Raw genomic sequence first — 15,905 nt, forward strand, 5'->3', positions numbered from 1 at the left:
AGAACTACTTGAACCTAACTAACCTAAGGAAATCACACACATCCATGCCCGAGGCAGGATTCGAACCTGCAACCGCAGCGGTCACGCGGATCCAGACTGAAGCGCCTAGAACCGCACGGCCACACCGGCCGGCGTTATGCCCACATTTGGTACAAATAACAGTGGCGACGCTTCGTGACATTGAAGCAATGAGATCTTGGTAGGTCCCTGGAGGAAGTTGGTACCACATCTGCACACCTGCACATCTGCACGTGTCCATATCGGTCGTAGTTGCTGATGTCGTGGTGTTAATATTGGTACATGCATGGTCGCCGGCTGCGTAGTCCAATCGTTAGGAATGTTCGGCACACAGTGTGTTCAGACACACTTGTAATCAGCTCAGTATTAACGTCTGATGCTAGTTTCGCTACAGTTCGAAACATGTCGTACTGTACCAGCCTGCCGATCCTAGACGTCCGACATCTCTAATGAGGGGTGACCGCCAAACCCCACGATGTCTGGACGTGGTTTCATCTTGATCTCACCACGTGTTTGAAGACACTCACCACAGAACTCCTCGAAAACCCGACAGGTTGTTGTACAGTTACTGAAATACTCGTGCCAAGTCTCTGGGCCATCAAAACCTGGCAACGGTCAAAAGCAGATCCATCGCTCACCCTCCCCATTCTACACAAAGACAGCTAGCTCACTGATTTTCCATGCACCGTGCATGTGTCTGACGTCATTCCTCACCACGTGACGCTTTTGTCTCGTGGACGGGTTTATATTGGTATTGGGTGGGTTGTCATAATCTTCCAAGAACTTCATCATATATATAAACTTCAAGCCCACAGGCAACATAAATTACTTCTTCAGCCAATTGAGTCGTTGAATGATGTGGGACTGTTTCGTATACCAAAACAAACATATTTCATAGGTAGTAAGCCAATTTCGACCAATTGGGCTGTATCACGCAATATTCCACAAAATTTAGATTACATGCATGTATTTGTCAGATTTCCATGTACAACACTGGAACTATCAACATTTAACAGGTCAGCGTATTTATTGAAATAAAAATAAGCTTAGTGTGAGTTGTAAAAATGAAACAGAATGAAACTTTGAGTGCTTAGAAACATAACTGTTTTTCAAAAAGTCAACTAAAATCGTTCGATTGATTAAACATTGCTGTAATATGTAGATAGTTGTCAACAATTTGAAACATGTAATTCCACAACTTCCCATGTAATGTTACAGACTCCTAAGTAGTTATTATACACCTTTCGTACGCTACAAAAGACTTTAAACACACGAGATCTTCAGTAAAATTTCTTCACCTCCTACGCATCTACACTATATGAACAAACGTATACGGAAACCTGGCTGAAAATGACTTACAAGTTCGTAGTGCCCTCCATCGGTAATGCTGGAATTCAGTATCGTGTGGGCCCACCCTTAGCCTTGATGATAATTTACACTCTCACAGGCATACGTTCAATCAGGCGGTGGAAGGTTCCTTGGGGTATGGCAGAACATTCTTGACGGAGTGCTTCACTGAGGAGAGATATCCATGTCGATCGGTGAGGCCTGGCACGAAGTCAATCTTCCAGTACATCCCAAAGGTGTTCTATAGGATTCTGGTCAGGGCTCTGTGCAGGCCAGTCCATTGCAGGGATGTTATTGTCGTGTAATCACTCAGCCAAAGGCCGCGCATTATGAACGGGCAGGTGCTCGATCGTATTGAAAGTTACCATGATTCTTCACTCTACACAACGTTTTTCCACTGTTCGATCGTCCAATGTTTATGCTACTTACTCCAGGCAAGGCGTCGTTTGGCATTTACAGCCGAGATGTGTGACTTATGAGCAGCCACTCGACCACGAAATCCAAGTATTCTCACCTGCCGCCTATGTGTCATAGTACTTACAGTGGATCCTGATACAGTTTGGATTTCCTGTGTGATGGTCTGGGTAGATGTCTACCTATTACACATTTCGATCTTCTTCAACTGCAGGCGGTCTCTGCCAGTCAAAAGACGAGGTCGGCCTGCATGCCTTTGTGTTGTAGGTGTCCCTTCACTATTCCTCTTCCCTCTTACATAGGAAACAGTGGACCTAGGGATATTTAAGAGAGTGGAAATCTCGCATACAAACGTGTGACACAAGTGACAGCCAATCACCTGACCACGTTCGAAGTCCGAGAGTTGGGTGGGGCTCACATACTGTAACTATATGTGACCAACACAGACAGCATAATAAAAATCTGAAATATGTAACCGAATATCTGCCTAAGAAATCAATCGTACAACACACGGCCTGTTGTGATATCATCTACAGCAATAAACATGGTGATTAAGATCACTTGATGGGACGGTGGTAATGGTAAGAAGGAACATGTAGCTCTAATTTGCAGATATCACTTATGAACACGCGTTGTCCATTCATAGTGATCTCAGACGTGATAGAAACTTTCCTTAGACGATGAATGATTGTTGACTAGTTCTAGGCGTGTCACACACATGTAGAACAAGTCAATATCAGTTTAGAGAAGGTGATATCATGCCATAATGACAGCCTTTTGTAGAAAGACTGGTTATCACCGCTGTTCGTTTAATTTGATAAATCTCTGTTTCCTGTTGTGAGTTAAGCTGTCGGCACAAGGCAGCTAATGTTGACATGCACACAGACAGGATATCCGACGTCACGATTCGAGGTGTCACTGGCACACGGCACAAGCTGGCTAACGTGATTTTGCGCTGTCCAGCGGCAGTTGTCAGCTTTATATGTCTATCGAACCGTACAGTGTGTTCGAGAAATTGGACAAGGGTAGAATTGCTGTGTTAGATCTATCAAAATGTACATTTCCTTTCTTGATCATATGCTAGTTATGTTGTTTTGTCAGTCAGATTAGTAAATGAAAACTTTTACGTCAGTGTAGGATGAAGACAATAAGGAAAGATACATTGAACATCGGCACGTAAAAGTTCACCAAAACGAACAAACTAACTCCTGACAGAAGGCGCACACATAACTTCAAATATTACAGAAATTATTTCTGTTAATTTCATAGGGAAGTCTCAGAAACTTCTACAAAATGAACATGAAAAGAAAGTTTTGTATAGATCAGGACACAATCCCTCCACCATTTAACTCTTGGTTTGTTAGTGTGACACCTTAATCAACTATACTACCCTTTAACGCCGATTCCATCATTCGCGTACTGTATCTTACAGCATTCTAAAGCCTTTAATCAACGAAATATTATTATCTGACATTTAATTATAAAAAATCCTAACAATAGCGAAACGTTTTCATTAATCTTTAATGTGTCGTGGCATTAAAAATGTTTAATCTCATAACATGTGAAATATAATGTGAAAGTAACTAAATACGAAAATTCCTTAACCAGAAATATGACGTTTCCTGTCATTTATTACCAAAAATCTTGCTAATAACGATTCGTTCGGGACATTCAGTTTGCTGATGCTTAGGAACATCATGTATTCATAGGGTATAACGTATAACACAAGACCCACCGAATATCGGCTTCTACTGGACACAACAAAACGGTATGTTCCCACTTGTGACGCAGGGAGAGTTCGTGCTTCCTATTCGTTTTACCTTACATAGCACGTTACCGAAATATTTCAGAACTTATTTTATGTCTGACAGGACTAAATGCCTCCTCTATGTGAAATTGCGGGAAGTGACGTCAGGACACCGAAGGCTTTAGATCACTGGATAGCGTCGTCCAGTTTAACGGGCAATGTTGCCGATTCCGGCTGAGATTGAGGGAAATTCTCTCAAAGCAAGACATGTTCCAATATGCAAAATATCCTGTAAGCAGGGGTTATGTACGACTAAATTATTCAATTGTCATTTTAGATTTAATAAGGAAAAATAGATATGATGCTCGAAACTATTTGCTGCCTCTTCGGTTATTTGAATTTTGTATATACTTAGGCCTCGAGTGAGTTCATAATATACTTGGATGTACGCCCGTTGTTGTACCGAAAGTGGCAACCCTTCTTCCGTCCAGATGTGCTACGTAAATTCATGGAATTTGAGTTAAATGCGGAACAGTAGGACATGCCAAGTGTATGCTCGGGAATGTGTGAGCCCCATCCGTGTGACAGACTACGTATTGTAGCGGCGCTGGCTGGGGTCGCCTAACGCGTTTTGCATGTACCGGGCTTTCTCTGCTGCTGTTCTGCGTGGTTCTACGTGTGCATTTGTCATCACAGGCGCATTTCGTCGTGCTCTGTATCATGTCCCCTTCTTAGTAATGGTTAGCTAGGCGGACCGCACGGGCGTCGCTATGCTTTTCACTGCACTCACCGTTCCCACGAGCGATGTTCTTTTCATTGCACCCATATTACTGCAGCCGCTGCGCACGTCTGGCGAAGTCTACTACGCAACCTTCAAGCTTTTCTTCTTTGGTGCAAACACAATGTTGAAACAAACAATAGCAGTTTATATACAGTGTAGTTAAAAAACGAGTGCAAACAATCCTGCTGGAAGTTGAAATGGTTCAAATGGGTCTAAGCACTATGGCACTTAACATCTGAGGTCATCAATCCCCTAGTCTTAGAACTACTTAAACCTAAGTAACCTAAGGACATCACACACATCCATGCCCGAGGCAGGATGCGATCTTGCGACCGTAGCAGCAGCGCGGTTCCGGACTGAAGCGCCTAGAACCACTTGGCCACAGCGGCTGGCCCTGTTGGAGGAACATCCGCAACTGAGCATTATACCAAAGATTGAAAATACCGCTACAGTTGTTCTTTTATTATCACACGACCGCTTTCGGGCACTTATACGTTCATCTTCAGGTGTCGTACTGAAAATAGGGGCGGGAGGAAATTTTAACACGTAGGAATACACACAAGAAACAAAAAATTTCAAAAATTTTAAAAACATTTCAAATCCACCGGTCAAGCTAGGTGCTGTGAAGCATATGTTAATTCGAAAGTGACACTAAATAGTGCTACGGAAGACTGCCTGGGTAGAGGAATATACAAAGGATTCCAGGATGCTTACACTTGGTGCTGTGACCCCGACCGCCGTGGTGGACATGAGAGGCGCGGTGTGCTATCTACGAGCGCAGTGCATGGAGTAGCGGATGTGAAGGAGGAAGCAAACTGGTAAACCAGAGTGGTAAGAGAGCTACCATCTTCAGCCATCTTCAGGTTACTTTTTGCACTGGAGGTTGCTAATTCATGTTGCAACATTTATACCAAAATTAGGTGCGGAGAAACCCACACATATCAGCCATCTAATTACCACCACCCGTCGCAGACTATGGGCATCCTTCGAACGTTAGTGCACAGCGCAATGGAGACAGTCTTGTAAAGGAGGTGGACCACCTAAAATCAGTGTTCAAACATAATGCGTACTCTTCACGTCAATTCAGCACGGCTTTAAGGAAGAAGAAACGTGACCACCAACAAGAACAAGTGGAGAAAGGACACTTCAGAGCCGCGCGAGACTCGCGTTCTAGCCGTTTATAACTTGGCGGTAGTGACGTCTCGTTTCCTTCTTGTGTTAATGGCGCTACTGAGTTTGCTAATATTGTTTGTCCGCCAGTGGCAGCAGCAGAGGTTAACGATAGCCAGTACTGAGGTCAGGTTAGGTTAGTTTTGTTTAACGTCCCGTCGACAACAAGGTCATTAGAGACGGAGCGCAGACTCGGGTTAGGGAAGGATGGGGAAGGAAATCGGCCGTGCCCTTTTATAGGAAGCATCCCGGCATTTGCCTGAAACGATTTAGGGAAATCACGGAAAACCTAAATCAGGATGGCTGGAGACGGGATTGAACCGTCGTCCTCCCGAATGCAAGTCCAGTGTGCTAACCACTGCGCCACCTCGCTCGGTGCCAGTACTGTGGTACTATCTTTTTTGCCACGGCTAGTATTTCCAGGACGTCGTGTGTGTCAGGCAGTTCGCCCTTGAACGGAGCAGAGGAGGTCCGCAGGCCGGGACTGCTGGCGGCGTACAGCCACTGTCGGATCGAAGGGCTGTTGCGATGACCGAACCCAGGACGTTTGAAGTTCAGTGAACGTTATCCATTAGTGAAGCCTCCACTGTTTGAGATCTCACTTTTATTTGCGTTTTGCTGCTCCCAGGGTCGGTGAGACCAACCGCAACGAGTGGAGTCTGTCAGGTTGGCGGAAGCTGTTAGCCACCTTCTGCTGTTTGATGTTAGTTTGTATTTAGTGTTATTATTGCTGAAGCGCAACCAGCGGTATCTTTATCCCTAGTGGCCGCTAACGCCCCAGTTATGTGCCCTGGAAGTTAGCATATTTTGTGGCAGTGTACTTTTCCTCATCTTGCCGAGGCTGTCCAACATGGCACGTATTGTGACGGTTTCCTTGATTGGCGTATGGATAACTGTTTTCCTTGTCTACCTGGGTTATATTGATTTCTTCCGCCTGTTGGTATTTTAAACACCGGATTCTGGAGATGCAGTGCTGTCTGTCACTTTGCTCTCACCTGAATTATTCCATCGTTGTACTTGTTATCTGGCGTTAGGTGGATTTGCTAAGAAGGTTGATCGGTGCTTAAACCGTCTCTAGTTTGAGTTGCCCTCCTTAGGTGAACATTATTCTAGGCTGCCTGGCTCACCACTTACACAGCTGTCGTCACCTTCCTCAGGTCGATCCAGAGAGCACTGTTTGCCGATCACTGCGTCTTACTTGGTCAAATTGTCATAATTGTTTAAAATTTACCTTAAGGTTATAACGTGTAGTTGCCTTCCTCACTTGAAATTCAGGCCCTCAGCCGTTAATTGTTTGTAACACTGCTTGTTGCTTTCGGCCGACAAATCATTTTCAATTCTGACTTAACAAGGCCTTCAGCCATCACTATAGCCTGTTACCGTTTGTTAAGATGGTTTAAAAAGGTTTTAGAATTTTTAACATGTGATTGCCTTCCTTGCTTGTAATTCAGGCCTTCAGCCGTTGAGTATTCTGAAATTGCTTGTGGCCTTCAGCCGCCAAATAAGTTTGAATCTTTCTGAATCAGGCCTTCAGCCGTTAATTGTTTGTAACTTTGCTTGTGGCTTTCAGCCGAAAAATAATTTTCAATTCTGTCTTAAAAAGGCCTTCAGCTGTCACTATAGCTTGTTACAGTTCGTTAAGCTTCTTTAAAAGGGTTTTGGTGTTTTTAACGTGTAATTGCCGTCCTCACTTGTAATTCAGGCCTTCAGCCGTTGAGTATTCCGAAATTGCTTGTGGCCCTCAGGCGACGAATAATTTTGATTCTTTTTTATCAGGCCTTCAGCCGTTGATTGTGTGTAACATTGCTTCTGACCTTCAGCCGACAAATAATTTGCAATTATTTCTTAATGAGGCATTCAGCCGTTACTGTAACTTGTAACAGTTTTGATTGTCTTAGAAGAAAATGTCTTAGTATTTGTTAATGTGTAACTGCCTTCCTCACTTGTAATTCTGGCCTTCAGCTGTTGAATATTCTCAAGTTACTTGTGGCCGTCAGCCGACAAAATTTTTTTTCTATTCCTTCTTCATAAGGCTCTCAGCCATCAGTGTAGTAAAATCTTTTAAAATGACTGTTGAAAGTTATTTCTTCAAATAAAGTGTATGTGTTTACTGTAGCCAACGGTAGTTGATTATGGCCCCATCCACAATCATTGCCTTATCCTACCTCTCCCTGATTACCAGATTACAAGTTTAAGTCGAGGGCTTTCCTCCTGCACGTTGGCGATACTTGTATATGGTCAAAGTCGGCCAGACTCTGAAGAAAACGTCATGTCATAGTAATTAGACTTTCCCTCTTCTCGGTTCGGCAAAGAACGATCTCGTACTGCGGAGGGCTCCAATCTACCGAACATTTTGTCAGTGTGGAAAAACATACATTGGTTAGAAGACGCACAAAGGGTATGGAATAATTGAATATACGGTGACTATGACGCACGCATTCACCTTTCGCAGCCCAGTACGTCAGCTATAGCGAACCATTGTGTCCCTACAAGACATTCCATGGATTATTCTGCCACTGAAATCTTGGTCTCACCGAGACCTTTCTAGGATCCAGTTTTACGGAATCGGTGCAAATACGTTTTCGGCAAGACCTTATTAATCGTGATAGCGGCTTTCAACTGGATAAGACGTGGTACCCGGTGATTTTTCTTATTTCTTCAGAAAGACGCCAGTTTATGACCAATTTAATTTTATTATTAGAGATATCTGAATTTTAATTCCTCAAGTGCGCATTCCGTCAGAGAGCCTGTATGCAGTATCACACCACTCATACGCCTTCTCGCCATATGGAGCACAATTCGAAGTCAGCGCGTAGATCGATAGACGTCGCTCACGTAGGGCTGCCTTTGCGCATGTATCTCTGCCCCTATTTTTGGTATGAAGGTAGCGACATGAACTAGCAAGCTCCACAGCAGCACACGCACCTGAAGTCGGCTGAATGGCTGTCAGGCGATATATCGATGCAGGAAGACGACGTTATCTGGCTACAATCCCGAAACTTCATGGAATACTTTTTATGCTGCGAAAATTTCAAGAATCACATCAGGATGTGTGTTATTTTCGGGTAACATGTAATCACTGACTCTCTGGGCACCTCCGGGACACTGTTTTATTGTGCACCTTGGTGCACTATTCTTCCACAGAATGTCTCCTGGCTGACATGCTGGTACAAGACTTTCAATGAAACGGACATAGGTTGCGCTTTGATTTCGTTGCTCGTTTCTTCAATTAACTTCTCATTATGTCTCACGACGCTTTGTGAGGCTTGTTGGACTGTAGAGCCCACATGACGGTGTACATTAGTCGCATAAGCCGGTCAGTACTTCTTTGTGACCACACGTGCTCCCTGTAACATCTACATCTACATCTAAATGGTTACTCTGCAAGTCACACTTAAGTGCCTGTCAGAGTGTTCATCGAATCATTTTCATACTACTTCTCTACCATTCCATTCTCGAATGGCGCGTGGGAAAAAGGAACACGTAAATGTTTCCGTTCGGAAGAGAAAGTTGGTGACTGAAATTTCGTAAATAGATCTCGCCGCGACTGAAAACGTCTTTGCTGTAATGACTTCCATCCCAATTCGCTCATCATATCTGCCACACTCTCTCCCCTATTACGTGATAATACAAAACGAGCTGCCCTTTTTTGCACACTTTCGATGTCCTCCGTCAATCCCACCTGGTAAGGATCCCACACCGCGCAGCAATATTCTAACAGAGGACGAAGGAGTGTAGTGTAAGCTATCTCTTTAGTGGGTTTGTCGCATCTACTAAGTGTTCTGCCACCAAAGCACAGTCTCTGTTTCGCCTTCCCCACAATATTATCTGCGTGGTCTTTCCAATTTAAGTTGCTCGTAATTGTAATTCTAGGGTATTTAGTAAAATTGACAGACTTTAGATTTGTGCGATTTATCGTATAACCCAAATTTATCGGATTTCTTTTAGTACCCATGTGGTGAATGATAGTACAGAAATCATGGATGCAAGAAGGTCCATATCATTTGGTGACATTTGAGGCTGTGTTAGTATTGAAAAAGGAGAAATATATTGGGGCCATAACTCAAGTTCCAGTTTTGAAACGCTTGAGAAAGAGAACCACTGTTCAGAACGACGTTAAATTTCAGCACAATGTTATCGACGCAGACGAAAACGCCTTGGGAAAAAAATAGGAATAGATGGCACTGTAAGCATGTTAATGTAAATAGGGTAGGCTACAAATGACAAACGGCAATACGATAGCTACTGTTTGATCTGCACGTTACACCATCCATACTGTTGAATGTGCATGTTTGCACGAGTTTGGCACCCAACAGTTGTGGTTTACGTAAGCCCAACCACCACGGCAAGGTCCTACCACAACGGATGACAGGAATCACTTTTTGATTTTCCTGAGGCTAAAAACCAAATGAAAACCAAAAAGATCTGTTTTAAGTGTCCTGGAGCCAAAAACCGCATAAAAAGTAAAATGACATCTGTTTTTAACTGTCCCGAGTCCAAGAACAGTTAGAAAACAAATTACATCGGTTTCCAACTGTCCTGAGACTAGGGTAAGACGAGTTCAGTAGGCTGTCCATATTTTCCCTAAGTTGGAGAAACTGAATGTTTGATAACAGATGAGTTCACTTTCAGACTGCGTTACGCTCGTACCTGGAGCATTCAGTATAACATACTTCAAATAACCTCACAACCGGTAGTCACAACTATTAAGATCTGCTGATCTAGTAAACTACGTTGTAGGGAAATGGTGGCTGATAATCTGTAGCATTTCTGAAATGACTCTGCAGCAGCTGCTTCACTCTGTATAGTATCCGCGGGAGCGCCATCTCACATGAAAATAATTCTAAACACATATCGACACAGTTGAAGAGTTGGAATGACGTTGGCGCGCAAAAGACTCTCATAGGAATTACCAGCCACGGTACAGCTGATAGGACCCACAGGACTGATCTCCACAAAAAAAAAAAAATACGTCCCTAACATAAACGATGCCGTCACCCCGCACCACAGGCTCACCTTAGCAGATTGAAGTGGTACCAATTGATGAGTGGGCGGATTTTCTGTTGACTATATTTTGCAATCCTGCGTCCTTGGAGATGATCATTCATTGCCCACTTCCACGCAAGCAAGAAATTCCACAGTGAACGCCTGCTGAATGTGGGTGATTTAGTACGGATAGCTGTGCAAGATGTTTCGTAGGATTTTATGCTCCGTGCTTGCAGGCACGTCCAACGTTTAGAAAATTCCCCGTGAACAGCATGTTTTGACAACATTGCTCGACCGCTACTGCAGTGCTTCGGCCAAGTCTTCGGCAGTCGTCGGATCAACTGCTTTCTCCCTGCATTTCAGAAGACCCTGTCTTTTTCATTTCTGTATTAATTTTCACTAGACCCTTAGAAGACTTCGGAATAGTGCCTTTTTTTAATACATTTGAGTGACCGGAACTTCTGCCGAGCTACTGGCGCACACTCGCCGTTCCTGTAAGAGTGCGCGAACCCTCAGGGAGACAGTCATGTTGGGCATCTCTGTCGCAAACTGGGGAAAAGCCGTGTGCAGCATGTGTGGTGATATGCATATTATAATGCTTACTGCGGCATCTATCGGTAAAATTTTTATTAAAACGTTAAATTTATTTTCTTCCGTGGCGTTTACCCATGCGTCAGTGACATGCTGTTCAAATCTGACGTCATTCTGAGCAGTGGTTCTCTTACTACAGCGTTTCGAAACTTGGATTTTAATTATGGACATCCTGCGGAAACATTGCTCTCTATGCCATATAGATAAGCAGTAGCAGCGTCCGCCGGATAAACAGCAACCTGCAACAACACCTGTACAAGATCACGCAGTGGTATAGTCTACAGAAAATTAAGATCAACCCCACAAAGTGCAAGGCGATCTATTTTACCCCCGAAATCAAGCTCTCTCATCATCAACTCACCACTAACGACAGAGAATTGATTTGGAGAAATTCAGTAACATACCTGGGCCTTGAAACAGATCGACTCCCAACGTAGAACTAGCACCTCACCAGTGCAGCAAACAAAGGCTGCGCACTCTTCTGAGAGTTGTATCCCCTCCTGAAACGTGACGGATCAACCATTCAGTGCAAACTCCTCCTCTGGCGCCAGCTGATGCTTTCCGTCATCTTGTATGCCTCGGAAGTGTGGTCTATGGCGGCAGACACAGCACTAACAGGACTGCAATGTCCTCATAACAAAGTTTTCCGTGTCATCTCAGGTGCTGGCAGTCACGTCACCAACACGCACATGAGAGACCTTTCAGACCAACACATCATTTATCCACAAAATTTTATGAAAGAACGAAAACTTCGCCATAGATTCTCATTCAATATTAGGACACGAACCACCAGAAGCTTCTCACAAACGCCCAAAGTTAACCCTTACGCGTTGCTTTAGGTACCAATAAGACATGCACTAAACGCCAAGCACAAGCTTGCTCACTGATAACATACACACAACACCAATCCCTCAACTTCACGAAATCTCCTAGCGCATTTTGGAGTCAGACGGGCCCAGCCTAGTGGTTCTTCAGATACAACATACGCAACAATAGCCTTCGCCATTCAATGTCAAATATAGGTGTCGTCAGTGTTACACGCATAAAATTATTTAAAAACGTAATAAGTCAGCAGAAGTGACACATCGAGAGCGTCCCCCCCCCCCCCCCTCCCCGCTACCGTACCACCATTACATTTGTTGTCGACACGGTGGCATCCGAGTCAGACAGCATTGTTAGGTTATATGCCTCCCTACTTTGCTAGCACCTAACCTGTGCCGTGTAAGAAGCTGGACGGTGCAGTACTTATTATGTCGTCAGTCATGCGACCACACCGCCGCCTGAAAGATCGATCCGCCGGATGCGATTCTCTCGATAAACGGAACAGAAGAACGGCTGTGCTAGCCAAAGAGTACACAGCCAGTCGCAGTACTAATGCTCGCCGGGAGGCGCCGCTAGGCCACTTTATGTACAGCAGGAGAGTAGTGCAGTTGTGCCAGTCTACAGCTCGTAGCCGCGCTCAGTGGTCAGCCAGCGCCGATATTAGTCATCGTCTGCAGCTCAGTCATAGCTGCCATCAACTCTTTGTAGCCCAGTGCCAAGTTAGTCTTCAAATTCACCGGATGCGACATTCAGTATTTCGAGAAATTAATTTGTCACTGCAAGATTTGTGACTTGTAAATTATGTCATTTTACAGACGCTTAATCTAGTCGCATCTTCATTCATTGTCAACCAACAATCATGGACTACAACGAAGTTAAGCAATAAATACTTTCTAATTTTGTACTGCTGTTAATTAATTGTGTTTTCCTGTTGTAGCTACCAAGCAGTCTTGGCATAGTAGAAACTACGTTTCCACCTCCTTGGCTGCCTCATAGTTGCTACCTCATGTTGATGGACTCGGTTAAGGTGGAAGATACAGAGATATCAGTACTGGTCTTTGGGAAAAAGTAGCTTGTTCCGTGAGGACCAAATGTCACAAATGACGAACTCATTAGCTGGAGACCAATAAGGTCTGTTCCATTCAAAAATAATTTTTTTTAAAAAAATAAACATGAACAGTCAAAGCCGAAACAAACTCTTCTATTGTGAGTTAACCTGTTTTGGTCTGTTTTACACGATCTTCAGACCTACCACTATGATGGTAAACAATGGCGGCGAAAGGAGCAGGCATTATTTCTCCACGAACGCTAACTGGTCCTTTCACCGCCACCATCTGTAATTATGGTGGTTGGTCTGAAGATGTTCTATGACAGACCGAAACCGGTAACCTTATAACAAAAGAAGATTCTTGAGATTGTGACTATTCATGTTCAGTTTAAATGATAAAGATAGCCGCTATCCTAAGAAATACACTCCTGGAAATTGAAATAAGAACACCGTGAATTCATTGTCCCAGGAAGTGGAAACTTTATTGACACATTCCTGGGGTCAGATACATCACATGATCACACTGACACAACCACAGGCACATAGACACAGGCAACAGACCATGCACAATGTCGGCACAAGTATATCCACCTTTCGCAGCAATGCAGGCTGCTATTCTCCCATGGAGACGATCGTAGAGATGCTGGATGTAGTCCTGTGGAACGGCTTGCCATGCCATTTCCACCTGGCACCTCAGTTGGACCAGCGTTCGTGCTGGACGTGCAGACCGCGTGAGACGACGCTTCATCCAGTCCCAAACATGCTCAATTGGCGGACAGATCCGAAGATCTTGCTGGCCAGGGTAGTTGACTTACACCTTATAGAGCACGTTGGGTGGCACGGGATACATGAGGACGTGCATTCTCCTGTTGGAACAGCAAGTTCCCTTGCAGGTCTAGGAATGGTAGAACGATGGGTTCGATGACGGTTTGGATGTACCGTGCACTATTCAGTGTCCCCTCGACGATCACCAGAGGTATACGGCCAGTGTAGGAGATCGCTCCCCACGCCATGATGCCGGGTGTTGGCCCTGTGTGCCTCTATCGTATGCAGTCCTGATTGTGGCGCTCACATGCACGGCGCCAAACACGCATACGACCATCATTGGCACCAAGGCAGAAGCGACTCTCATCGCTGAAGACGACACGTCTCCATTCGTCCCTCCATTCACGCCTGTCGCGACACCACTGGAGGCGGGCTGCACGATGTTGGGGCGTGAGCGGAAGACGGCCGAACGGTGTGCGGGACCGTAGCCCAGCTTCATGGAGACGGTTGCGAATGGTCCTCGCCGATACCCCAGGAGCAACAGTGTCCCTAATTTGCTGGGAAGTGGCGGTGCGGTCCCCTATGGCACTGCGTAGGATCCTACGGTCTTGGCGTGCATCCGTGCGTCGCTGCGGTCCGGTCCCAGGTCGACGGGCACGTGCACCTTCCGCCGACCACTGGCGACAACATCGATGTACTGTGGAGACCTCACGCCCCACGTGTTGAGCAATTCGGCGGTACGTCCACCCGGCCTCCCGCATGCCCACTATACGCCCTCGCTCAAAGTCCGTCAACTGCACATACGGTTCACGTCCACGCTGTCGCGGCATGCTACCAGTGTTAAAGACTGCGATGGAGCTCCGTATGCCACGGCAAACTGGCTGACACTGACGGCGGCGGTGCACAAATGCTGCGCAGCTAGCGCCATTCGACGGCCAACACCGCGGTTCCTGGTGTGTCCGCTGTGCCGTGCGTGTGATCATTGCTTGTACAGCCCTCTCGCAGTGTTCGGAGCAAGTATGGTGGGTCTGACACACCGGTGTCAATGTGTTCTTTTTTCTATTTCCAGGAGTGTACATGTTTTTGAATTCGATGACGAGATTCACTTGGAGTATTCTCTCTGGCTGTTGATATTTTCACACTCGGAGCAGTAGATTAACCCTCCCGTTACGAAGCTTTTCCTCACCATGGGCTACCCTAAAAGAGTTTCGTGTTTTGTTGTAATATTTGGTGTCCGATTTCATTATTTCAATTGTATGGGTCTATTTAGTATTCAAAAATATCTTTTCAGGTTATTAAAAGTATTTAATCAGATCACGGATACAAAGTACAAAAAAATTTATATCTTTCACTAAATTCAGTACTCAACGAACAGAAATTAATAATCCATGTACCTTAACAGCCACTGCAGTAAAATAATACAAGACTGTTTTCAACTTTTCAGTTAAGTATATTTTTGCACTGCCTGCATTTCACAGTAACAGGGTCTTCTCTGTGTATGTTACAAACAGGTTTCTTGGACGTTACACAACAGAATCTTGTTTTCAGATCTTCGTTTCTCTTGCCTTCTTGACATAGTTGTGGCGTTGGTAGCTTGGAACACTGGGCCTGGATCGCTGCTGTAGGAATTGCAATACCACAAGCTTTCAGTGCATCTTGTACATCTTTATGAAGACCGTTGATATTTTTGACGGTTTCTTCCAAGTTGCCTTTGCTCAGTCCAAATGCCAGTTCAGTCGTGAAGAGTTTACGTCGGCTTCGGTTATTCTTCTGCCATTCAGGATATCTTTGAGTGTACAGAATATATGCATTCAGTGCTGCAATATCTATCATTTCCATGAAGATTATTAGTGGCCACCACCTCGTTCCTCTAACACAATTGTATTCTCTTGTCATTTTATCGACATTATCTACAGCGCCTTTGGTTTTGTTGTAGTGCCGTATGATTTCGGGTATGTGTTCACTTTCTTCACCACTCACTTGTCTCTAATTATGCTGAGTAGAGAGTAGTATTACTGCCTTTCCCTTCTTTGAAACATAGGAAACTAGAGTCAAGTCAGTTGTGAAACCAAACATTGAAGAGTTTCTGTTTGGCAAGAATTTCTTCGGAACCTCTTTCTTATTGGAACGCAAGGTACCAACCAATGTCGTGTTTCGTTTTAGTAGTTCAGCAGCCAATGGAAAACTCGTGAAAAAATTATCAGTTGTTACACCAT

This window comes from Schistocerca gregaria, chromosome 8 (genome assembly GCF_023897955.1).
Source record: "Schistocerca gregaria isolate iqSchGreg1 chromosome 8, iqSchGreg1.2, whole genome shotgun sequence".
Lineage (NCBI taxonomy): Eukaryota > Metazoa > Arthropoda > Insecta > Orthoptera > Acrididae > Schistocerca > Schistocerca gregaria.